The 27,366-nt window shown below is 38.6% G+C and overlaps 1 pseudogene; it reads left to right on the forward strand.

The window, feature by feature from the left end:
* The first annotated feature begins 2,752 nt into the window (after positions 1-2,752).
* On the forward strand, positions 2,753-9,638 carry LOC140507313 (vomeronasal type-1 receptor 1-like; annotated as a pseudogene).
* The last annotated feature ends 17,728 nt before the right edge of the window (positions 9,639-27,366 follow it).

The following is a 27,366-nucleotide window of genomic DNA, read 5'->3' on the forward strand; positions in this document are numbered from 1 at the left end:
AGCAAAACCTCACTCATCAATTCCTTCCTCTAGGTATCATTCCTTATCTCTCCTCCTATTTTTTACTAACCTCTGTAATAAGACTCCAACTATTTATGATATTACTGTTAATGCATACTGTGAGTAATGCAATGCAAGATGATAACATGCCTATGATGTGATGTTTCCTGTCCATGGACACACCTTGTCCCCTACTACATATATTCATGGAAACCTTGAGACCCAAGATTTCATCTAGCTCCAATTTCCTTTTTGTCTTCTAAACCATTTATAGCATGGATGTCAAGATTGATACAATCCATTGATACAACCCGATTCTGGGAACTGAATAAGCATGATACACTTAGAGTAACAAGATGGGAGTTGATGGTTGCAGGTTGTCTCAAACCTTCATAATTGTTAACACATGTAGCCCTCCTGTCCCTTACATTCTTGTCACCAAAGAAGCAAGTTATTGGACAATGAGGAGGGATAGTGTGTATTTTCTGTATTTTATTGGTTGCCATGACCAAAGAAAGCATTCATTCTATGTCTAGGAATCTACTGAAGATTTCCAGAGTGGTCAAATATAATAGAACACATTTTCCACTCACAAAGACAAGGAAAACTCAAAGTTACTTCTACATCAGTATGAAAAGAACAATGTTAAAGTAATTATGTACAGAAATAATAGAATAGTCTATTTGTATAAGTGATGTATTTGCTCAGAGCCTTCTGAGATAATATTAGGGAATCATTTAGCACAGTGACTGACAAATGGCAGGCACTGTTTAAAGATGAGCTCATAGAAGTGTTGTTTATTGTTATTGTCGCTGTTGCACCATTTGTTTTTATTATGACTGGCCTAACTTCTGCCTTTCTGCTTCTGTTTTAGAAAGAGACAGATACTGTGCATAGTGCCATAATTCTCATTTATATTACTTTTGATACATTCATGTATTCTTGTGCAGCTATTTTTAGAGGTAATTTTGGGGATGGGTAAAAGTTTTTGGCTCTTTCACGGTGGTATGATATAGAGAGAGGTGTGTTTACTACTTTCCCATGCTGTGCACTGGTTTGTGAACAACCATAAGAATATTTTTCAACCCCAGAACTGTAACCATGGCCCCTGCTGCCCTGTGGCCACACTCTTGGCTGTAGTAGTGCTCCTCTTTGCATTGGGACTGAGACCCATGTCTGTGATCCAGACTCAGGTATATGCAATGGAACAGAGTCTTGGCCCTGATGTCAGACAAGGGACCTCTGTGAATCTCCTTCTAACACATAGTTTGATCCCCTTGCCATTTGAGAGCTGAGAGGTCTGAAAGGAGCCACTGTGACTGACTCAGTTGCCCCAAGGCCTGCTCCTGGTTTGCTACGGTCTATTTTGTGATAGCTGGTGTAGCCTGTGCTGGACTGGGCTCCTCTCTCACCCTGGTGCAACAGATCTTTCCTGCCGACCTTCTAAGTTATCTTGGCCTGAAAAATTGTTTCACTCTTTTTTGTGAGATCTGCTGCTCTAGAATTTGTTTGGAGGCATTATTTAAAGGCATTTGGAGGGATTTGAAGGAAAGGTGAGTCCCTGCTTTCACTCTATCATCTTGGCTCTACTTCCCTATATTGTCATATTCTGAAAGACCTTAACTTAATTGAAGGTCAGAATTATATCTTTCACTGGGGTCCCAAGAAGCTTAGACATTACTTGGCATACAATTTGCTCATAATAGATACTTATTGACTAACTAATTGGATTTTTATATTTGTCTTTTGGCATAGAACTATGGTATTATTTTACATCAATATACAAATTTACAAAAGCATTATAAGATTAATGGATTATTGATTACTTTGGAATTTAGTTAAAATTAATCACCTGATAATATTTTGTGAGCAGATAAGAACATTTCCTTTTTAAAAGAGATTTTATTTGGTAGTGGTCCTCATTCCCCTCCAGCTGAATTATATCAAAATCCAACCCAACACACAGGCTATCCCAGTGTTCCCCAAATGGAGCCCAATTCTCTTGGATAAGATCCTTCAGAAATTTAACAAATCTTTCATTTTCTCCTAGGATTTTTAGCACTAGCCACAATTCTTCTTCCTAAGTCTTGGAGGAAATGATACTTTCTTACCTGGCATTGGGCATTCTCTTCCTTATTCAAATGTGTTGGGATTGGAAGCTCAATTCCGTGTGGATGGTCTCGGGCGGGTAAAAGTGGGACTTCTAAATCTTAGAGTCTTACGAGGCCCTCCATGAACAGCGGGGGTTTGAGAAGGTCAGACTGAGCTAGCTCGGCTAGCTCAGGTATTTCCGCCTCTCCCCGGGAGATACGTGATGGGTGGAGTCTCCCTGCCCTCGAGGTCGTCCCGGATTGGAGCACACCTAGTTACCTAACAGCACGGTATTGAGATGCAAACTGTGTGGCTGAAGATTAAGTAGGATTGAGGAAGCCAGAAAGCTCTCTCTTAGCACGTGTGGAGCCAAAGAGGATAGTAGGGCTCTGCTTCTTTTCTTTCCTCTCTCCCCTCCCCCTCTCTCCCCACTTGTACTTCTACTTCCAATCCCTTAAGCTTAGCCTCCTTAGGAAATCTCCCCCTCTTCCTCCTAAGGAAGACTCCCCTCCACTTGTAACCGAAACCCTGAAATAAAGCTCAACCCCTGTTTGACTCTGGAACTTCCTTTCTCTCATACGTTTATCCGGTTTGGCCAACCGAAGACCTGGGACAGGTAAGAAAGACTCGGGTAGCCCAATACAGGCCTCTAGGTCTGGCACAAATGGGAGTTGGCATTCTTGGAAATTGCTTCCTCCTGGGCCTATACACCTTCACTATCATCACTGGCCAAAGGCTGAGGCCCATACAATGCCTTTTTGCCCATTTAGCCTTGGCCAACTCAAAAGTGCTACTCTCCAAAGGAATCCCTTGGATAATAGTCTGTTTGGGCTTCAAAAATTTCTTGGATCTCACTGGGTGTAAATTTACAATTTATTTCTATAATGTGGTTCACAATGTTTGCCTCAGTGCCACCTGCCTCTTGAGTGGTTTTCAGGTCATCACCATCAGTCCTAGCAACTACAGGTGGACAGAACTCAAAATCCAAGCCCCAAAGTGCATTGCCCCTCCTGCTTCCTCTGTTGGTACTTTCACCTGCGATAAATTTCACTTTGCTTGGAACTATGCATAACTCAAGCTATCTGACTAATACTACAAGGATTCACAATCTGGGATATTGTTCAACTTCAACTCCTGCCTCTCTTAGTGGTGAACATTTTGCAATTGTCTTTTTTATGCCTGATGTTATGTGTGTGGGATTCATGATCTGTTCCAGTACCTACTTAGTGATACTCCTATACAGACATCATCAACAAGTGAAGCATATTCACAGTCCTCATCTCTGTTCCAGAACTTTCCCTGAGAAAAAAGCCACCAAGGCTATCCTCCTACTTGTGAGTACATATGCATCCTTTTATTCCATTAACTCTAGCTTGTCATTGTACCACTATAAAATGGACAACCATGAGTCCTGGTTCCTAGCAGCATGCTTCCCAGCCATCAGCCCTTTTGTACTGATCTTCTCTGACTCCCAAGTTCTCAAATACTGGTATGCTCTGTGGCCAAGGAGACATTGTCTCCTTTGCCACACTGTCCTCAACCATACCCATTCCAGCATTGCAACCTAACACTATGACAAATAAAAGCTGCTGAGAGAGGGATGAGAACAGTGGAATCTAAGGATTTTAGAACTTAGGGTTAGAAAGGACCTCTGTGATCATACATTCAAACTCTTTCCTCTTTTAAAATAGTGTTCTTACTAATTTATTGTTGGTGGAACTGTGAGCAGATCCAACCATTCTGGGGATCAATTTGGAACTATGCCCAAAGGGTTACAAAAATGTGCATATCCTTTGACTCAGCAATATTGCTTCTAGGGCTGTATCCCAAAGAGATCATAAAAATGAGAAAAGATTCCACATGTACAAAAATATTTATAGCAGCTCTTTTTGTGGTGGCCAAGAACTGGAAATCAAGGGAATGCCCATCAACTGGGGAATTGCTGAATAAGTTGTGGTATATGAATGTAATGAAATGTTATTGTGCGAAAAGAAAGGACAAGTAGTTGGACTTCAGAAAAACCTGGAAAAACATATAAACTCATGCTGAGTCAAATGAGCAGATCCAGGAGAACATTATACACAGTAACAACCACAGTGTTCAAGGATTGCTTCTGATAGACTAAGCCCTCACAGCAATGAAAGTATCTAATGCATTCCCAAAGGACTCTTGAGGCAAAATGCCATCCACATCCAGAGAAAGAACAGTGGAATTGGAATACAGAATGAAGCAGACTATTTTCTCTTGTGCTATGTTTTGGTTTTGGTTTGGTTTTTCACAGGATTGCTCTCATTCATTTTAATCCTTCTATGCAACATGACTGTTGAGGGCCAGGGTGGAGTGCGGTTGACAAGATCAGGATAGACCTTCGGGGAAACTGTTCTTTGAGACTGTGCTCACTATCATCCAGAATGGCTCTCCATACCCCCAGGATGTTGCTGTCTCTGTGAGACAAACAAGAGAACTACAGAAAACAAGGGATATGTAAAATAGATGCCCTCTAGGCTAACAGTCTTTAAGACAAGACTGATCAAATCAAAAGGATAGGAGATGAGCAGAATGTCACATAGACTTGTAGTTTCTCTCTTTATATACCCTGACCCTCAGATCAATAAAGGGAGTTGGCCTATCTTCTCCCACCTCCCATGTCTTTCTTCTTCACCACATCACTGAGCTGTATGGGGATGCAGGTTGCCCACTACACATGACTAATGTGAAAATGTCTTTAATAAGAATGTATGTGTAGAATCTATATAAGATTGCATGTCCCCTCAAGGAGGGAGGGAGATGGAAGGGGAGAAAATTTAAGACTTATGGAAGTGATTATTGAAAACTGAAAACATATAAATTAATTAAAGTTTAAAGTTTTTTTAAAATACAGTATGATTATTTAGACATCACATGTCCTGCTTTTGATGACACTGTTTGATGACATAGTTATTTCTTAAACTCATGTCCCCTGATTTCAGAACTATTTTTCCTTTCATTAAACCAATGATGCAAAACTCAAATAGAAACAAAGGCCACTGAACCACTATAGTGCCAAGGAATTATTCAACAGTACCTGCGCTAGCTATAAATATGCTGGCCCAAATCTAAATCACAATATACAACAGACTCTCCACATGGAGGACAGAACCAAAGCATTTATTCAAACATTAGAAAGCTGAATCTATCACAGTTTGAAAGAAATCCATCATAGTAAGCAAGAAGTCTATATTATCAAGACTTCCCACAAACAGGCTCCCCTAAACAACATCACAAACAAGTTCTCTCACTCACACTAGCCAGCTGCCTACTTGCCTGTGTCCTTCCCAGTTCTGATTGCTCTCTGACTACCTTACTCTCATCTCTGTTCTACCTCTGCCTCTTCCTGTTCCATCCTTCCTGCTCCACACCTTCCTGCATGTGACTTAGACTTATATGATGCAGGCTTCCATGTGCCTTAAGTAGGCCACATGGCCCTGTTAATAGATGGCAAGGATCTTCCCATTAAGAAGCAAAATTACATTAACAATTAGCAAAAATGAGTTATCAATACAATCATATATAATAATATCTGTAAGTTGCATGATTTTGTTGTAAGATATAATATTATCTGTATTTTAGAGGCACCTCATGGCTAGGTGGATAGAGTACTAGGCCTGGGGTCAGAAAGAGCAGAATTCAAATCCAGCCTCAAATACTTACTAGTTGTGTGATCCTGGCAAGTCATTTAACCTTTGGTTGCCTACAAAATGGATACACTGAAGAATTCAATGAAAACCATTCTAGTATCTTTCCCACAAAAACTCAAGTGGAGTCATGAAGAGATAGAAACTTCTGAAATGACTAAGACAAAAATATTTTGCATATTTTATTGTATTCTTTTTTATTAATTTTGTTAAATGTATCTTAAATACATTTTAATCCAGTATAAATCACACTCATGAGTGTCATGGACAACAGTGTGGACATTTGGCAGTGACAAGAGAATTTTAAATGTAGTCCAGATGAGACCAGTCTCCCACCTGTGGATGGGCAGAACTGAACAAGCAGGCCAGAAGCAGATGAGTCAGGGATCAAACAGCAGTTTCATTTCAGACTGAGGAAAATGGACTTGGAAGCAAAGTACTTCTGAGAAGGAGTGCTGACTTGTTTGTGGCAGAGGCAGGATTTTTAAACAAAAAAACACAAAAAAGCAAGACCCAACATAGCCATTCTTAAGTCTTGAGTAAACAGTTTCTGTGGTAGGCCCATGAGAACAGGCATTTTGGGGACAATATAGGTATTCTTAGCTCTTTGGGAAGAGTCCCCAAGTTATTAGAATTGTTGAGGTTTGTGATTATCTCAAGTCTTAAGGCTCTTTGAGCCTTGTGACCATTCATCAGGGTACAGGACCACAGGAAGAGGAATGCAGCACCTGATTCAATCCACTTAGCATTTACAAGCACAGGAATTGTTCAGACTGTGAGGCAATGTGATTAATCAGTTCCTACTACAGGATGTCGGCTGCAGTGCCAGTTCTCAGATTAGAATCCCCTGAGAAACAGGGAAAGCATAAACCCCAATTTTGAGGTTTTGCTGGGGCTGAAATCATCCAGAGGGTGAGCACAAGAGATTATTGTTAGGCAAAACTGAGGGCACACAGACTACTTACTAGGCCTGGAAAACAAGGTGTCTCCTAACAGCAGTATGTTTGACATATTTTCATTACACCATATAGCACTCGTGTTGTTTGGGCAACATTCCTCCCCCTCATCTTGCATTCTCTAAATTGAAAAATTGTCCAACTATTTTGTGAGGAAATAAGGTGTAGATTATAAGGTACTAAACTTAGAAACAGGGATGCTTGAGATCTAATCCTGTCACTGTCATTTAGTAAGCCCAAATATTTCTAAAGTCTTGAATTCGCCTAAGTCTCAGTTTTCTCATCTGTATAACTGAGATATTAATATTTTTTGTAATGTCTTTGCAAGGGTCTTTTTGAGGCCAAAAAGACCTTATTCAAAAAAAATTGAAAAAACTAACAAGATATTTTTATTATTAATAATAATTATTATTAGCATAATAATTTTACTTTGCTCTTAAATGTTCAATTTCTCTTGGACTCACCCTTTAGAGTGTTATAATTTCAGCCTTATATCATGGGTTAGCAAGAATCATGCTATCCAGCTTCTGACAGAGAGAAGATAAAGGTGTTTATATAGTATAAATAAATGCCTATAAAGATAGATTTACAAATGTATGTAATTCTTCTTATATACATATGATATAAAGATAGTTTTAGAAGTGTATTTATTTCTTAATATATGGTGTATATATATGTTAAATATACATTGACATATATGTATACATACTACATATGAGTATGAGAATTTAGGAATTTTTCAATATCTATCTATTGTGACCAGATTAAGTTAATATTTCCTCTGATTTCATCTCTGTTGATATCTAATGTATTGATTCTACAATATAACTGATTGTATTCAATAATAATTTTGTAATTGGACCTGCATGCATGTTTTGCGTTAATCTCAGGTATTCAGCTAAGCTAAGCCTTGGAGATAGTGCTGTTCTTTGCATTGTTATTGTGTATAGAATTTTGCTACTATGATGGATTTGGCTTTCTGGTGTCTGAATAAATGCATTGGTTCTGTCTTCCATGTGGAAAGTCTGTTATATTCTGTGATTCATTTGTGCTACAATATTCATGGCAACTGTGGGCTCTGTGAATATTACATTGGTGCCACAAATGGCAACAGGGATGGGATAGTGAAATATCAGACCTTTATTAGGCAATAGAAAGGCAGAGGAGACAAAGGAATAAAAGGATATCCCTGGATGGGAGGGTTTGCCTTATTCCTCCTAGGCAAGACTATGGGCTAAAGGCACAGGGCTTTGTGAAAACTGGAAACCAAATCTACAGAAGGGAGAACCCAGAGAATTAGAAAGAGGTCTGCAGGGAATTCCAAGAGAACCAGGGAAGAAGATGGCAGTGGTATGTAGAAGAGTATGGGCCTTGTCAGCAAGCTATCAAATTATATGTAAAAGTAGAGAAATGGATGGAAAGGGAGTTGATTGGCTTGCATGAGAGGCTTTTTATGCTGCAGCACTCAAACAGTACTTTAGTAAAGCAAACTGGAGGGTCTCAGGTGGTAGGAAAAAAAAGTGTTGTTGGTTTGGCTTACAGGAGGTGAAAAGTTAACAATAGAAAAGTAAATGCAGCCCTTGCACAGGCTGGGCTTGATTCAGCCTAAACACAGGCCAGAAGGTTGTGTGAGAGTAGAATGAAACAAATGAGGGGGCTGAGGTTCTTCTAGCACTAAGAAGGAAGCAAGAGAATCAAGGGGCCCTCACAATGTTTGGGGGGGTGGGAGTAATTGAGGATTTTACTTAGTAAAAAGTCACAGATATTTTGAATCAGTTCACCTAAAGGATGGGAAGATCATTAGTATCTTGAATGGTAAGAATTACTGAAAAAGATAAATTTCCTCCAGAAAGAGGAGTAAATAGCCAGTAGATTCAAAATCAGAATAGACTGAAAAGAGGGAAGCTAGGTGGTTCAGTGGATAGAAAACCAATACAGGAGTCAGGTGGACTTGAGTTCAAATCTCACTTCCGACACTTGACACTCTCTAGCTCTGTGACCTTGGGCAAGTTACTTAACCCCAATTGCCTCATCCTGGGTGGTCTCTAGCCATCCTGATAAATATCTGGTCACTGGATTCAGATGGCTCTGGAGAAGAAGTGAGGCTGGTGACCTGCACCTCCCTCCCTCATTCAAAACAAAGTCAAGTGCAAGTCATGTCATTATTTCTCTGATGGCATGGCCTTCTTCAGCAACGAAGGATGAACACATACACAGACACAGACTGATGAAAAGAATTGTTTACTGCTCTATTCAGAGCAGGGGAGGGTTTTGGAAGAATAGATTGCATTACAATGAATGAACTATATAGGATATACTTAGAAAGGGGGTTTGATTAGTATCTGAGCAGGGAAATGAGAACTGCCCTTGCAGATCATCCTGGAACACTGTATCCAAGTTCATCACACTTGCATGGAAAATTGGAGGATGGCCAGGCCCCAGGTCATATTAAAGAAATTATAACTCTAACCAGAAAGATGACCCCAAAACTGCAAATTAGAAAACAGTAAACAACAATGAATGAGGCTATGATGGTAGGTTCATGGACTCCAGAACCACAGCTGACCTTATACCTACCCTGCTTCTGGTGATTTTCTCCTGATTTCTTTTTGGCTTTTTGTCTGTTCACCTTATTTGTCAGATTTGCTTTCTGCAGGATCAATACCTTCAACCTGCAGATGCCTGATCATTTAAGCCAGATGCCACCCTCTGCACAATGTGATGTGTCATCCCTGGACCTGGGATCTACCAAACTCTACATGGCAGCTAAAGAACTGACCTCTCAATTGGGACCTCTTTGGGTAAGGACAGCTCTATATCTAATCTCAGCAGGAAATAGCTAAGGAAGAGGAGATCTTTGCTTTTACCCCTATTTGGGCCCTATTTGTTCCAGGGGGAAATGGGTGCTTGTGCTTAAGCCCCACCATAAGATACTGTTTTATGTGCTTACTTTGTGTGATACCTGTGATGGGGTGCTTGGGTGCCTGTGCTTAGACCCCAATTCTAAAATCACCTTTCTCTTTAAAAATCACATTTCTCCCTAGCCTCAAAACACTATCCCAGGCAGTTTCTCCCCAGCCCAAGCACAGCCTGCCCCAGCAAAAATGGTTATCTCCCTTCCTGCTGCAGTAGCCAGCTGCACCTATAGAATTTATTACTCTGAACCAGCTGTGTACTGACTGAATAGGCTTTGTACTGGGTCAAAACAACATTTACTACTCACTGACCAATCATATGTATCCTAAACTTAAACATACGTATACTCCCTTACATTTATCTTGTCTACCAAGATACTGAGGAGAGAAGCCTAGTATTCCTTAGTCAGTCCTTTCCTTTAGCTGTCTTAGTGATGTTGCAGGCCTAAAACCACACCTCCAAGTAGCCCTGCTTTGGGCTATTTCCTGATGAACTCTGGGTAAAATACCTTCGCAGTAGATACTAAAAGTGCAGGTCCCTTTAAGAATTAACTACTCCATAACTTCTCCTTAATCCTATGCTGAATCACCTAGATTGCATATTTGGCACATGTTTTACTATAGAATATCCTATATAAATTTTATCTGTACCACATTCAAACTGCAGATTCTCTAAGAACTCTTGCCCACTGAAAAGCATAATAAATCTTTGCCTTCACCTTAAGAATGCTTGAGTCCATGAATTCATTTCTGGTGACCTGCTCCTGATACTCCAGTCTCTGCAGGGGTCTCATCCACCTTGTTCCAGCCTTCATCATATTTCTGGTGCCCAACATGGGGAGCAGTCTGACGTCTCAGGCGTTCTTCTGATCAAGGTAAGCTTCTCCTTTCTTCCCCTTTCCCTTAAGTTTTCCAAGCCCTCCCCACTTCCTCACCTTGTAGTTGAGGTTCAAGCTTTAAGGACCTAGGAATTCTTACTGGGGTTCTACTGGTGAGGGATTCGTGTGGGTTCTCTCCCTCTCAAGGATGATAGGAGGCAAGATAGACTACAGGTTCTATAGGTATCCATTCCCTTCTGCACCCATCTCTAAGACTTACAGGCAAAAGTATGGGCCAACCCCCTAACCCCCAGATTCAACCCTAGGAAACTTGGTCTCCAAGACTATAAAGAACATTTTACCTGGCCTTCATTATAAACTGGAGACCCAAGCAAAAGTGTCTGATTTGTGCAGAGGTTTTCTGACAATCGTCTCTGATATTCTGAATTCTTCCTTTCGTTGTCTGTATGTGTTCTATCTCCATATATTCTGTCTGTGTCTGTATGAATGAAAATGTCTGTGTTAATGCAGCCAGTCCACTTCAGCTGGACTTTGGAATGTGGTTATCTCTTTCCCTCTCTCTTTCCTCCAAGCTCTGATTACAGTAGTTTCAGAGGAATGGATGGATGGAAGAGAGAAAGAGAGAGACAAGTCTTTTACCGTTTAGTTTATATGATTGCTAAAGGCAGCGTCAGATCAAAAATAGACAGAAATAAGGTATGTATACACCAAAAAGAATAAGCATGTAGGAAAGAGAGTAGCATGGGTAGAAAGTTTAGGGAAAGCATAAAAGATTTGGAAATTTGTGGAAAGTCATTAGTAAAATTCTCTCTCTTTCTACCTTCTAACCCAGGCCAGGTTTTGGAAGTGGAGAGAAAGACAAGGGAAAAAAAAGGAAAAAAGAGAAACTTTCATATCAAAGAGACAAATTGACTAGCATTTAATCATTTCATGCCTCACCTGAAAGAGAAAAGATTTTGTGTAACAGATACAACCAAAAGGTAGTCAAATGCATTCTTACCATATTTTAAGTGAAACATGTCACTCTTAATTTGATATTTAAGATAGGTCAGATACTAAGGCAAATTGGAAAAATTCATAGATCTAAAAAAGAAACACCTCAGAGACAGATTTTTGAACTCTTCAGTAAAAAAGAGATGATTAGGTGCCACTGAATCTTTTTCAAAAGTCCCCCTCACTTCGACTGTCAGATTCATAGCACTGCACTTTCTTTCAAATAAGTTTTTAAGGAGTAGACACAGAAATGAAGTTTACTTGAGTAAAAGTTAGAACCATTAAGATCTTTCACATTTTTAGGGGCAGAGCTAAGATGGTGGAATATAAAGATGCATATACTCCAGTGCTTCCCCCACAGCCCACACAATACCTGTAAAAAAGACTCTCAACAAAGTCTAGAGCAACAGAAGCCACAGAACAACAGAGGAAAGAGGTCTGCAGCCAAAAGTAACCTGGAAGGGCAACAGGAAAAGTCTATATAATGGAAGGCTGAGCTGAGGAGAACATGGTCCTGGCCATGCAGCACTGGGAGGAGCAGGATCTGAACAGACCTCCGGGCAGAGTTCCTAGCAGGGAAGGTCCGAGATACCTAAACTCACAAACGACAAAGAAAGCTCCAAAGGTCAGTGGGGGAGGGGGGGGGGAGGGCTTTCCCAGCTGAGCGAGAGGGAACAGAGGTTTCTCCAGAAATAGCCCCAGGTGATGGCAGAAGCTGAGGCAGCAGACTGTAGGCAGCTATGGAGGCCAGGAAGCAACCTGGATCCTTGTTCAGGAAGCTCAGCTTAAAGCCTCTGGCAGTAGGGAGCAGCTGATCTAAACCTCAGCCTTGAGTGAAGGCCCTGCCCCCACCCAAAGCCCAGGGGAACCTAGCAGCTGAGTCTAATCTCTTGACAAAAGATTCAGAAGTCAAGTAACTGGCTGGGAAAATGCCCAAAAAAGGGGAAAAAAATAAGACCATAGAAGGTTACTTTCTTGGTGAACAGGTGTCTCCTCCTATCTTTTCAGATGAGGAGGAATGAGGCTTACTGTCACAGGAAATTAGGACTCCTGTCTCCAGGGCATCCAAAGTGGACTTAAGCTGAGTTCAGACAATAGAAGAGCTTGTAAAGCAAGTTAGCAGCTTGCTAAAGGATAACCAAAAAATGCTGAGGAAAATAACACCTTTAAAAAGAGGCAAATTCAACTGGAAAAAAAGGTCCAAAAAGCCAAAGAGAAGAAGGAGACTTTAAAAAGCAGAATTAGCCAAACGAAGGAGAAGGTTCAAAATCTCACTAAATAAAATAGTTCTCTGAAAGAGAGAATTGAGTTCAGGAAAATGAATGACTATGAGATAAACCAAGTAGTTAGACAACAAAACCAAAAGTTTGAAAAAATAGAAGATAACATGAAACATCTCATTGGAAAAACAAGAGACCTGGAAAATAGATCCAGGACAGACAATTTCAAAATTAGGGACTATCTGAAACTATGATCAAAAAAAGAGGCTAGATATTATCTTCCATGAAATTATCGAGGAAAACTGTCCTGATACCCTAGAACCAGGGGGCAAAATAAATATTGAAAGAATCCACTGATCACTTCCTAAAAGAGACCTGAAAAGAGAAACTCCTAGTAATATTGTGGCCAAATTTCAGAGTTCTCAGGTCAAGGAGAAAATACTGCAAGCAGCTAGAAAGAAACAATTCGAGTATTGTGGAAATATAATCAGGATAACACAGGATCTGGCAGCTTCAACATTAAGGGATCAAAGGGCTTGGAATATGATATTCCAGAAATCAAAGGAACTGGGATTAAAGCCAAGAATCACCTACCCAGCAAAACTGAGCATAATACTTCAAGGGCATAAATGGACATTCAATGATATAAAGGACTTTCAAGAATTCATGTTGATAAGACCAGAATTGTATAGAAAATTTGACTCTCAAATGCAAGAATCAAGAGAAGCTTGAAAAGGTAAACAGGAAAGATAATCATAAAAGACTTTCTAAAGCTGAACTGTTTACATTCCTACATGGAAAAAAAAATATTTGTAAGTCTTGAGACTTTTCTCAGCATTTGGGTAGGTGCAGGGATTATACACACACACACACACACACACACACACACACACACACACACACACACACATAGACAGAGAGTGCAGACTGTGTTGAATCAGAAGAGATGATATCCACAAAAAAAGATATAAAATACAAATTAAGGGGTGAGGGAGGAAAATAATGGGAGGAGAAAGGGAGAAATGGATTGGGGCAGACTATAACTCATAAAAGAGATAAAGAAAAATCTTATTCAATGGAGGTGAAAAGGGAGAAGAGGAGAGGGGGAAAGTGAAGCTACTCTCTCCTCATATAGCTTAAGGAGGGAATAACATGCTCACCAAATTTGATATGAAAATCTGTCTTAAACTACAGGAAAGTAGGGAAGGAGACCACAAGTGGGGTGAGGGGAATGATAAAAGGGAGGGCAAATGAGGGAAGGGAATAGCTAGAAATAAACACTTTTGGGAAGGGACAAGGTCAAATGAGGGAATAAAAAATAAGGAGGGATAGAGTAGGATAGATGGCAATATAGTTAGTATTACACAACATGATTATTATAGAAGTCTTTTAGAAAAAGACATATATATAGCCTGTATTGAATTGCTTGCCTTCTCAGTGGGGATGGGTAGGGAGGGAGGGAAGGAAAGAAGGTGGAATTCAAAGTATAAGAAACGAATGTTGAAAATTATTATTGCATATAACCAGGAAATAAGAAACACAAATAATGGGATATAGAAATATATCTTGCCCTACAAGAAAAGAGAGAAGATGGGGATAAGGGAAGGGTAGGGTGTGATAGAAGGGAGGGCTTATTGAGGGGAGGGGTAATCAGAATGCAAGGTATTAGGGGGTGGGAAGGGGAGAGATGGGGAGAAAAATTGGACATGTTACAAAGTGAGGTAAAAGCAAATAGTATTAAAACAATTGACTGAATGAATTACTGCGACTAAATCAGAGACATTTTTAGTTTGGGGAAATGAATTTTAGTCTAAATCTCCTACAGACAGGTAACTTTGGGAAAAATTTGGCATTGATGGAAAATTTAAGGTTTTAATGGTAAATTTGATTTTATGATTGTTATTTAAGCAGGAACTAGAACAGGTACAGAAAGGCATGTAAGCCACTTAAGACTTGCCTCAAAAGATATTCCTTAGCCCATGTGAAATTATAGTCATATCTGAAACCTGGTTATTGGAACTTGCTATTTTAAGATGCTATGAGACCATTAAGTGACTGTTCTTCTGAGTCTAACTCCAGGTATGGATAGCAAGAAAGGCAGTGTAAGCCTCCAATCCATGATGTCAGTAAGCCTGTGACATACTGGTATGAACTGAAAAAAGTGATCTCATGGGAAGGGTGGGAGAGCGGCTGTTCAGACTGGGCTGAGGTAGGATTCTCCTGACTCAGTTTCTCCACTGACACCTGGCAGACTCTAAGCCTCACTGAATGCAAGTTGACAATCTATTCCTGCCTGGAACTGACTTGAAGTTAGGAAGATATTGTTTCCTTGCAATATCCCTACTCTTAGTGGCAATATCCTACAGTCAAAAGGTTTGTAAGCTTAATAGCAGACCTATTAAATCACAGATTGTTGGTAGGGGAACGTCCGAGATCAAGTCTAAAATTAAGCTATTAGGCTTAGGACTTTAGACCAACAACAATAAGCTAGGGTCCTTTAATTCCTAGTAATATTGTGGAGACAATTAGGTCAAGGGCTTGTGAAGTTAGCATGCATAGTTATTATTTGTGTCTCAGTTGGTTAATGTTAAAAAAAAATCCTTTTGTGTTCTGTACTGTAAATACTTTAAAAGAAATATCACGTGACCAAAAGTTGGAATTGTATTATGTGACATGAACTGTGTTAAAAATGAAAAATTAAAAAATATATAAAAAATAAAAGTAAAAAAAAAAGATCTTTCACCCTGCAGTCCCGACTATGACCACCGAGCTAGAGCTGCAGTGAGTATTTAGAACAGCTAAAAACATTTTAACGTATTCTGTTAACTCCTCACAACCAGGATCAGATTAAGGGAAGAGAGTGCTTCCACTTTCCTTTATCCACCTGGTCAAAGGAAGGAGGAGGGAGGCATAACAGCTATATTGGGGCCCCACTGACAATAACCCTGGGTCCCTGGGCACCCTGAAGCTCACCCCTCTAGGCAAGCGCAGGAATCTCTCCTCTCAAACCCCTCAGTCTTTGCTCCCTTACCACCACAGTCTGGACCTTCTGCTTCAAGTTCACCAAAACTGAGCAACACCTATCAGGAGGCTCATAGACTCCTCAGGGATCCTCCTTATCCACCAAATCCCCCTCCTCAATGGACTCCAGACATTTAATTCAGATGCCGGACTCTACAACCTCCTAGCACTCTCCAATCCTTAGTTGTTTCTTTCTCTGTCTTCTCAAATCACTGACTCCCCCACAACCAGGCTCTACAATTGTAGGGAGAGTAGGGAATGGGCCATGGTAGTAAGAGATCACAATCCAACCAGCTTCCACATTTAATAAGCCCAGTCTTCTATTAACATTTTTTATAAGTGATGGTAGGGAAATGTAATTTATGTCATCTGAAATGTGTTTTTTGTGTTACTATTGTGCTTCTAAATTGTGAAAAAATTCTCTTATATTGTAAAAACTGAATGACAACTGTGAGCCAGAAATGGTGTTAGGCAAAGCACTTTTTAAACTAAATTTTGTTGAAACTAAAGACATTGGAAAAATTGTATAACACCAATTATGTTACTTTATCAGTCTTGCTAACTGTGTCTTATAGTGTTTTATAATTACCATTTAAAAAACCAGGCATTTTCACCTTTGCCTATTAAAGAGGTTAATCAAAGAGGTTAACTGTTAAAGACACTTAAAGCAATTTGGCTATCACTTATGAAAATTAACGAAGTAATTTGGTGTTACTGTTGTAATGCTAAGACCTAAAATCATTCATTGATTACTGTGTATGGAAAGGAGGGAATTAGGTGAAAGTTTTATCCAGATTGGTTAGGCCCATTCAGAACAGTTCTCCTGCACATTGGCAGGCAGGGACACTCCCTCCCTGAGGTCTACACTGATTCCCCTTATTCCAAGGGTCAAGGCCCTTGGAAAACATCTGTGTGGGCAAGATCATCCGTCCCAGGAAAAGAACTTATTTGGGTCATGTAGATCCTAAACAATGAATATGACTTGCTCAGAAGTTGTAAATAGATAGAAAAGATTTCTAACAATCGGCTTTTTACACAAGAACAAGTTTTAAATTTGAGAATGAAAAATTTTAAATGGAATCCCTTATGTATGTGAGTCCTGGTCAAATTTTATTGTTTATTGCAATTTCAAGAGAGTAAAAATAACTATATCTGACTCTAAGCTGTGATTAGTGAAACTTGCTGTTTTAGGTAAAAAGGCATTTGTGACCATAGGTAATTTTGTTCTGAGTTTGAATTTGGGTATAGTTGTTGGCATTAAATGAGTATCTGAGAGAAATGCCACTAGCTACTCAGAGTGAATGTTAAGAGTTTGCATCTGGAAAGAAAAGTCCAAGGGGACAATTCTAGTCTCAATCTATGATGGGAGCCTCCTCAATCAGTTTCCCTATTGTGTTACATTAAAAAGAATATTTCCAACCTAATTATTTCTAAGTCTGGCCATTAAACAGATACTGCATGACTGCAGAATTTCACTCTTATCTGAATTCAAACGGAGTCAAGGATGTTTTATCCTATCATATTTGGTATGTCACCTATCCCTGCTTTTTTCCTTCTATAACACATTTCTATGATCAGAGCAAGTAATCAAAAAACATATGAGTTTCTTTGTGTAATCTTACTGGGAAATCTAATGTTATTTTTGTCTAGAATTAGAACATGTGCAGAAATTTATGTAAACTACTTAAGACTCACCTTAAGATGTTCCCATTGTTTAAAGGGTTTCTAAAAACAGTAGTATTTTCTTGTGATCAGTCTGTTACTGTTAGTAATTACATTACAACATTACAATACAACCATTACAACAAATTTTTGACTAAAGCATTTTGTGACATATAGAATCTGGCAGTAACTAGGAATTAAGTTTGTTATGATACTTTGGAAATTCATGTTACTTTAAGGACATTTTAAAATGACTTAGTTTTAATGAATTTCTATTTTAAATTTCTATTTCTATTAAATTTCTATTTAAAATTTCTATTTTATTTTTGAAAAGAGAACTATCATTTTAAAAGTTTTCAACTAATTTTCTTCACAAAAGTTTAGTGACTCTCCTAACATCAGGATAAATTTTAAACTTTTAAAACAAAAGGAAATATTTACAAAAGAAATACTTTTTAAAAAATCCCTTAAATTTTCATTTTCAAGATAATACATTGCTGTTAAATTAACATCATGATCTATAAAGCAGAAGATATCTTGCTGTTTTCATCTGAATTTGTAGTCATTCCATGGCCTAAGCAAGAGCTAAAATTAGTATTTGAACTTATATATAAAAAACTTAATTTCTAAAGGTTCTCTTCCAGAGTGAATATAATCAGAGAAGGGTAGAGAAGCTTGTAAAACAAGGATGTATATCTATTTAGTTGTGAGGTTCCAGTTAGAAAGCTCTTTTGTTTAAGGCAATGCAGTTATGCTAGTGAAGAGTTATAACTTGTGAGCTATCTTGTTCATGGGAGAAATATAAAAGAAAGCGAAGCAATCTGAATAATGGATTCAAAAGATTTGGAGAAATAAATAAAAGCATCAAAAAATAGAAGGCAGATTAGAAGGTTTGGGACAAAGTGGGGGTCATCCAAGTCCCTCCTGTCCCTGGATAGTTACTAACTAACTGACTAGAGAGGGTCTGTGGACATTTGACAGTATTCCCACACTCACCCCACTTCTAGCTGTTTTCTTCCTATTCTTTTTTGGTCCTTTGTTGTTTAATTTCTTTGCCAGATTTGTGTCTTCTAGGTTCAATACTCTCCACTTGCAGATGACAACTCAGTCTGGGTACCATCCTCTGTCCAAGACCATGATCCATCACCCTCTGGACCCAGAGTCACACTGGCTATAGACCCAAACCCTCAATTGGCTGGACCCTGTCAGGCAGGGACAGCTCTACATCCTCTCTCAGAAGTTTCAAAAGCCAAGAACTTAACCCAAAAGATTTTGCATCCCATTTATTTAAGGGGGAAATTATGGGGTATTTGGGTGCCTGTGCTTGGACCCCAATTCTAAAATCACATTTCTCGTTAAAAATCACATTTCTCCCTAGCCTCAGAACACTATCCCAGGCAGTATCTCCCCAGCCCAAGCACAGTCTGGCCTAGCAAAACTTTGTATCTCTATCTGATACACTAGCCATATCTACCTATAGAATTTATTAGTCTGAACTAGCTGTGTATTGTCTGAACAGACTGCACTGGCTTATAACAACACTTACTGCTCACTGACCAATCATATGTATCCCAGACTTAGACACACATATATTCCCTTACATTTATCTTGTCTAACAAGACATTGAGGAGAGCAACCTAGAACTTCTTAGTCAGCTCTGACATGAGCTCTAAATTTCAGGTCTAAAACCACACCTCCGTGTATCCCTGATTTGGGCTATTTTCCGATGAACACTGAGTAAAACACCTTCGCAGTAGATACTAAAACTGCATATTCCTTTAAAAACTAACCACTCCTTTACCACCTCCTAATTCAACCCTAAATCACCTAGATAGCATATTTGACACGTTTTACTATAGAATATCCTATATAAACTTTACCTGTACCCCATTCAAATTGCAGGTTCCCTAAGAATTCTTGCCCACTGAAAAGGGCAATGAATATTTACCTTGACCTAAAGAATGCTTGAGTTCATAAATTCATTCCAGGTAACTTGCCCCTGGTACTCCAATCTTTGCAGAGGTCTGAAACTCCCTCCCCCTTTCAGGCCTCATCACCTGTTATATTGTTGTAAAATTCTGTTGACACCAGTTGCCTAAGATATTGTTTTATTTGCTTATTTTCCTGTTACAATTATCACTGCTAAAATTCTGTTCATACCAGTTGCCCCACCAACCTAAGTAATGAATATGAAATGTCTTGGGGTCATATGTAATGGTAATTTAAAAGGGGGGATCTTTCATATTCATTAATCATACCGTGTGATCTGCCTGGGTCACATGAAAGCCTGAGTTACATGAGTTTGAGTCACATGGAGCCTGTGGTGGGAGGAGTTTGTTGAACCGGGGGAACGGAAAGAGGCAGAGCTAGTAGAGAGCTGAAAAAAAGTTTGGAGAGAGCAGTCAGAGGGCAGTCAGAGCTAGGAAGAATGCAGGCTACTGGCTAGTGGGAGTGAAAGAACTTGTCTGTGATTTAGTTCAAGGTAGCCTGCTTGTGATTTGTTTAATGGATCTGGTTTGTGGGAAACCTAGTAGGGGGAAGGCTTGGGGATGGTGCTGTTCTCTGCATTGTTATTGTGTATAGATTTTTGTTACTATGATGAATTTGACTTTCTGGTGTCTGAATCAATGTTTTGGTTCTGTCTTCCATGTGGAGAGTCTATTGGTATTTCCCAATTCAGAATTGCACCACAATATTTATGGCCTCTGTGGGCACTGTGAATATCACATTGATGCCACACTGAAATACTTGCATCACCCTCGTGTTGTAGGTACATATCTCTGGAAAGTATGCTGCAAAGGTAAGTGAATTTATCCACAGCATTCAGAATATCTCCACTTACTATAACAGATAGTGTGTAATGTGGGCTAGTGGAGAACCAGTGTTTTCTTGGTGTTAATTTTCAGATCAAAGTTAGCACCAGCAACACAATGCCTATGCTAGCATTAAAGTCACCCAGAATTGCAAGCATGTCTTCTTTTGGCATCTTGATGATGGTGGTCTCTAGGTCTTCACCAAACTTTTATTCATCCTCTTCAGCATTCAAAATTTTAGGAGCATGCTCACTGATGAGGTTGGTGTGACACTTTCCTGCAACTGTCTGTGCCATTGTCATTAGCTTATTATAGTTTGCATCTTTTGAGAGACATGCAAGCTTATTGACTAGCTTAGTTTTCATGGCAAAATCTACACCAACTTCATGGTGCTCCTTCAGAAACATGTGAACCCAGCTCCAAATAGAGTAACCTGGTCTTCATTTGCCATCTTTGTTTCATTCAGGGCTGCTATTTGGATGCCATATTTGCTGAGCTGTGTGAAAACAAGACCTATTTGACTTTCAAGTCTACTGAGTGTCATGTGGTTCATGTGGGTGCACAGATTCTATGTAGCACTGCTCAGTGGAAGCGTCTTCACAAATGTAAATTTGGGGTGATCATTGACTACAGGGTTAGATTTCTGACCTGCTGTGGTAAGCAGAATAGGGTTGGTCGAGAAAGACAATCTTAGAGATGCTCTCTGTGGTATTTTGAAATGTTCACATCTCTCAAGAATTATACTGTCTATGACACTGTTTATGCTATGGCTCCAGCTGTCCCTGGAATGCTCCTGACAAGATATGAAATGGAGTTCACAGGAGAAACAGACACTATAGTCACTTATCCCTGAAAAAAACGAGTTTTAAGGTTATTGGGATAATTGTGTGAACCAAAGTGACTCCATATTGAGATTCAATCACAGATCTCATTCAATTCCTTTTCTATTTAGTTAGTTATGGATCTACTCCAATTTCTGTCTTGGGAGAAAATTTCTTTCAGCTGTGGAAATTGGAACAAAATTGCATTGCATTGTTAGAACCAATCATTTTGTGACTGGGAAACTAGACGACCTCGTCCTGTTTCTCAGAGACTCTAAGTGAAGAACTTAGGCTGTGCTCACCAGAAACTCAATGAGGTCCAAAGATTGATACAAGGAGTTTTCGCACAATTATACACCTCAAGCAACCCCTATATCTTATCTGAAAACTTTCACTGTACTGATTAATTAGCGACGGTCTCCATGTTCTTTTCGTGGCACACAAACACTTTAGGGGAAGGGAGAGTGGAGTCAAAAAATTGTACCTTTTTCTTCTCCCCCTCTGAATACTCAAACTCACTCATCCCCCTCCCAAATCAGAAAACCCCTAATCTTTCTTTCAATTAGAAATCAGACTGCCTATTATTGTATCTTGATTTATTTCCTGTTATAGCCTGTTAATTGTATGCTTTTAATGCATAAAATTCAGTCCACCTCTGTATTCAAGGTCTAGTACCAAGCGGAGGAGTCCTGCTCCTTGGTATTTCTCATGGATTGGCATATGTTGCTTAATAAATCAATACGTTGAAAAGGTGGAACCTTTGTTTACTTAGTCATTTCAGATTTCATCCACCACTGTTTCCATTTTTAAAGGTAGACAATTCAGATGTCCAAGGTTCTATATGATCTATAGCCTAGGAAAAAGAACTTTCATTTGCAGAAAACACAGAAATGGAGAGTAATTTAGTTGCATTTGCTGTTCATTCAGCATCCCTTAGGCACAAAGTCTAGCATAATAATATAAATTCTGTGTATTTCAGAATTGTGGATGCAAGATCATGACAATAACTTTCTTCTACATGAAACAAGAGCATAGAGGAGATTCAATTTTGTGTTCTATGTCTTTGGTTGTATTCACATACACATCTGTACATGTATACAAACTCATACGGCATTTGCACCCATTCATGCATGTATATAGTATAAACACATGCAAATACATTTATGCTTGAATACATGTTTGTACATACGTACATTAATGATGATAATAATAAACATTTAAATAATGGTTAACATGAAAGACTCTGAGCAAAGTATCTTATAAATAAGTTATTTGATCCTCACAACGACCCCAAGAGCTAGATGCGATTATTATCCCTAGTTTACAGATGAGGAAACTGAACAAAACAAAGGTTAAGTGACTTTTCCACAGTCATAGAGCTAGTAAGTGTTTGAAGGTGGACTCAAAAATAGGTCTTCCTAATCTCAGTCCTGGAACTCTATCCACTCTGCCACCAGCTGCCACCCATGCACATATACATGTAACACACATGCTCATATCATGCTTATGTCCTTGGCAACGTTCTCATTACCACTTCTTTTGCTTAAGTCATGTTATCATGTGTACTATCAGAGGTAGTCACATTTTAATTCTTAACTTCAAAAGAAAATGAGCATTAATATATTCACAGCAGGATGCAAGAAGAGAATTATAAATGACATGGTCAATCTCCACTTTGTATCACTGACTTTGTAATAACTATATAATCACACACATCGGTAAATACTTGCACATGTTGTGTGTGTATATCTATATCTATATCTATATATATCTATATATATATATATGCACACACTCCTGTATAAATACACACGTACATATATTGAATAAGCATAATGCATATATGCACAAAAACACAAGTAATATAAATATATTAAATTTTATTTGGAGAATTAGATAAATTTATATTATAAGCAATTATAAATACATGTGAAAATATATGTGTATCTACATAGGGCATATATATAGGATATATATATATACATATATATGTTTATGTACGTATATGTATACATATTCTTATTTAAATTAATTTATCTGTTTTCAGTTTTCTACAATCACTTCCATATATCTTAGATACTTTCACGCTCCCTCCCTCCTTCCCTCCTCTTTCTCCCCTCCATTCTCAAGACGGCATGCAATCTTATATAGGTTCCACATACATTGTTATTGTTAAAATACATTAAATACATTTTTATTAAATACATAATACATTTTTATTAAATAAAAATTATTATTAAATTATTATTAAATACATTTTTACCTTAGTCATGTTGCATAGAAGAATTAAAATGAATGGGAGAAACCATGAAATAAAAACACAAGAGAAAATGGTCTGCTTCAATCTGCAATCTATTTCCATAGTTCTTTCTATGAATGCGGAAGGCATTTTGTCTCAAGAGTTCATTGGGAATTTTTTAGGTCTTTGCATTGCTGTGAAGGGCTAAGTCTACCGGAAAAATTCCTCACACACTGTGGTTGTTGCAGGTTCTGCTCCTTTCACTCAGCATCAGTTCATATAAGTCTTTCCAGGCCTCTCTGAAGTCTTCCTGTTCATCATTTCTTATAGCACAATAGTATTCCACACTCATACACAGCTTGTTCAGCCAATCCCCAGTTGATGAAAATCTTGATTTTCCAGTTCTTGGCCACCACACAGAGAGCTGCTATAAATATTTTTGTACATGTGGGGCCCTGTCCCATTTTTATGATCTCTTTAGGATACAGCCATAGAATCGGTATTGCTGGGTCAAAGGGTATGAACATTTTTGTAGCCCTTTGGGCATAGTTCCAAATTGGTCTATAGAATGGTTGGATCAGCTCACAGCTCCACCAACAATGAACTACTGTACCAACTCTCCCAAATCTTTTCCAACATTTATCATCTTCCTATTTTGTCATGTTAGCCAATCTGATAGGTGTGACATGGTACCTCAGAGTTGTTTTGATTTGCATCTCTGTAATCAATAGGGATTTAGAGCATTTTTTATATGACTATAGATCATTTAATTTGTTCTGAAAACTGCTGTTCATATCCTTTGACAATTTATCAATTGGAGGATGACTTGTATTCTTGTACATTGGACTCAGTTCTCTATATGGTTTAGAAATGAGGCCTATATCGGAGACACTAGTTGCAAAAATTCTTTCCAACTTTTCTGATTCTCTCATAATCTTGGCTGCATTGAGTTTGTTTGTGCAAAAACTTTTCTATTTACTGTAATCAACATTATCCATTTCGCACCTCATAATGTCCTCTATCTCGTTGGGTCAAAACTTTCTTCATTCTCCTCAAATCTGACAAGTACACTATTCCTTGCACCCCTAATTTGTTTATAGTATCAATCTTTATATCTAGATCATATATCCATTTGGACTTTATTCTTGGGGTGGAGCAAAGATGGTGGAGTGAGAGCAAGTACTCACCTAAGCTCTAAGACAAACTACTTCATATACCTCTAAACGTAAATCTGAACAAATTTCAGAGTGGTAGAATCCAACAGGAGACAGAGTGTGGCAGATTACCAGCCCAGAAATGCCTGCAAGGTTGACAGGAAGAATCCGTTGCATGGAGCTGGAAGAGCACAGAACACACAGGTTGTACTAACACAGACCCTGCCATAGCAAAGCTGAGCAGGAAGCCTTGGGTAGTCTGAAGCAGCAGCAACACTGCAGATTCTCAACGATATAAGCCCAGGATGGGAGTCCAGTGGAACTGAGTGAGAGAAAAGTGGGGACCCTAGTTAAGGAGTGGAGATTCCTGAGACCAGACCACCCATCCCCCACACCTCACGCCGCAAGCTCCAGAGTAACTCCAGGGAAACTCAGAAGAACTTCACCTGCCCTCTGCTTTGGCACACCAGCCATCTCAACACCAAATAAGCTGCAACATTTTAGCTTCTAGCAGAAAGAACCAGAGGCCACAATATACAAAGCCTTAAGTTCTCAGCACAAGAACCATGGGACAGAACCCTCTGTGCCCCAGAAGCAGAGATCCACTTTAAAAGACAGGGAAAAAGAAATCATCATGAACAGGAAGCAAACTGGAAAAGACCATAGAATCTTTCTATGGGGACAGAGACCAAAACACGAATACTGAAGATATCAGCACTGAGACTGTTTTCCCATGTGAAACTTCAGAAGGGAATATGAACTGATCTGAAACCAAAGAGCATTCTTGGAAGAGATCAAGAAGGATTTTAAAACGGAAATTAGAGAAGTAGCAGAAAAATTGGCCAATAAAAATATGAAAAAAAAATCACGGAGGAATGTAAAAGGATAATTGGAAAATTGGAAAAGGAAGCCCAAAATCTAACTGGGAAAATTGGACAAACGGAAAAGTGCAAAACCTAACTGGAGAAAGCATATGCTTTTCAAACATAGCATTTTGTTGCATTGCTTTCTGCTTTCTTCTTCCCTTCCTTTTTTTCCTCTGTGCTTTGAAAGTGGTTCAATAACCCACATTTTTGGCACTGCTATTGCTAACCTTTCTATTCCACTCTCCAACTACTAATTAAAAAATAAAAATAATTACCTTCTAATAGTCAAGCAAAATTAATGCACACTATGACTATGTCCAAAATTGCCCAACTCTTTCTGTACCTGATTCCATCACCATTTGGTCAAGTGGCAGATACCATGATTCATCATAGGTCCTCTGGACATAAGATGGAGAATTGAATTCATCCACATCATTAGGTCTTTCAACGTTCTTTTTTTGTAGTATTTATTGTTGTATAAAGTATTGTGGTTCTCACTTCACTCTGCTTCAGTTGCTTCTATGTAGGATCTCTGAAATATTTTTTCTTTTTTTCAGATACAATATTATTCCATTCTTTTCTTACAGCACAATTGGTTTAATCTTAGACTCTAAACTTTTTTTTCTCTTCCCCTCCTACTTTATCCTTTCCTTTACTATTTTATCCTTTCCTTTCTTTTCTCTTCCTCTCTTTTTCTCATTTTATTTTTCCTTTCCTTCCCTTATCTTGCCATCCTTTCTCTTCCAAATACTTCCCTTCCTCTTAAGTCACCTCCAGTCCTGGCTTGTTTACCTGTTGTTGACTGAGATATTTTCACCCCTGATTGTTTATGTGTTTGTCCAATTTGGAAAAGAGTGAGGTTGTGCTGTTCCTACTCCCTCTTTCTTTCAATCCTTGAATCCTTGCATATTCTTTTTCATGAAAAAGTTAGGAAATAGCAATTTCCACATCCTTCCACTATTTCCCCCCACTGCTTTCCTCCCTTTATCTGCCCTTTTTTTCTTAAGACTTCAGAATGCAAACAATTCACCCAATTCCTCTGGTTTTGTTATTTATGTCTATGTCCTTCAATATTCTTTGAAGATATTATGGTTCTGAGAATGCTTTTTCCCTATTAGATTATTACAACCATGTCATTGAGGTTCTGCCAATGGTGCAAATAAATTTACATTTCTAGATTTCACTCCACTCTTGTACTGGTTTTTCAAAGTATCTACACAATTTTAGTCACTTCTTCAGAACTGCTGAAAAGTCCTCCATTCTCAAGAACAACATGACAGACCAAATATATTCTCTGATCTTTATGGCCTCTTGAACTTTTGCAAAACAGAAATATTGCTCCAAATATAACACAACTCCAGCTAGTTTCATGGTCTTGCACACTAAGAATCCAAAAGAAGGTTAGAAAAAACCCAGGCTACTGATGCTTACTGACCCTCAGGTTACTCAGTTTGCCTCTCCTGCTTTTCATGCTGCTGGTAGCAGGGCTGTACCAGAAGACCCAAGTACATGACACAGACTATCATCAAAAGACACTCTGGCACCCAGTTTTCCCCTTTCTTTCCCGTGGTGTAGAGACTATGGTTCCAGGCTGCAGAAGTTTGCTTGGGCCTTAATGGCCACCTTAGTCCAAACCCTTCAGAAGCAAAAACTCCTGGGGTCCTAATCCTTACTAGTTGAAGGAACACAAATTACCTACTCTCTGTTTGCTTCAGTTTCCTCAACTGTAAAATGGAAATAATAAGATTTCTGACGAGTAATATTCTCTACACAAATGCTAGCAATTATTATTATAGCTAAATTTATATTATCATTACTAATTCATAGCTAAAACAACAATACATTAATGCTACTGCTTTTCTACAACTCTTTCAAGATTAACTACTCCTATGAATGTTATTTTTTTCTGTTTTCCACTTTTCTGTGGGCCCTCTTTGATTTGTATAATCATTCACATATTTTCATCTTGATCCTATTGTACTTATCTTTATCATCTCCTTATTCAGAAAACATTAAGTATCCAGATTTAGATTTTTATTTTTTTTTACTATTTATATTATTATGATAGAGTACAGAAGATAAATATTTAACAGCTGTGTTTT

The sequence above is a fragment of the Notamacropus eugenii genome, chromosome 5 (genome assembly GCF_028372415.1).
Source record: "Notamacropus eugenii isolate mMacEug1 chromosome 5, mMacEug1.pri_v2, whole genome shotgun sequence".
NCBI lineage: Eukaryota > Metazoa > Chordata > Mammalia > Diprotodontia > Macropodidae > Notamacropus > Notamacropus eugenii.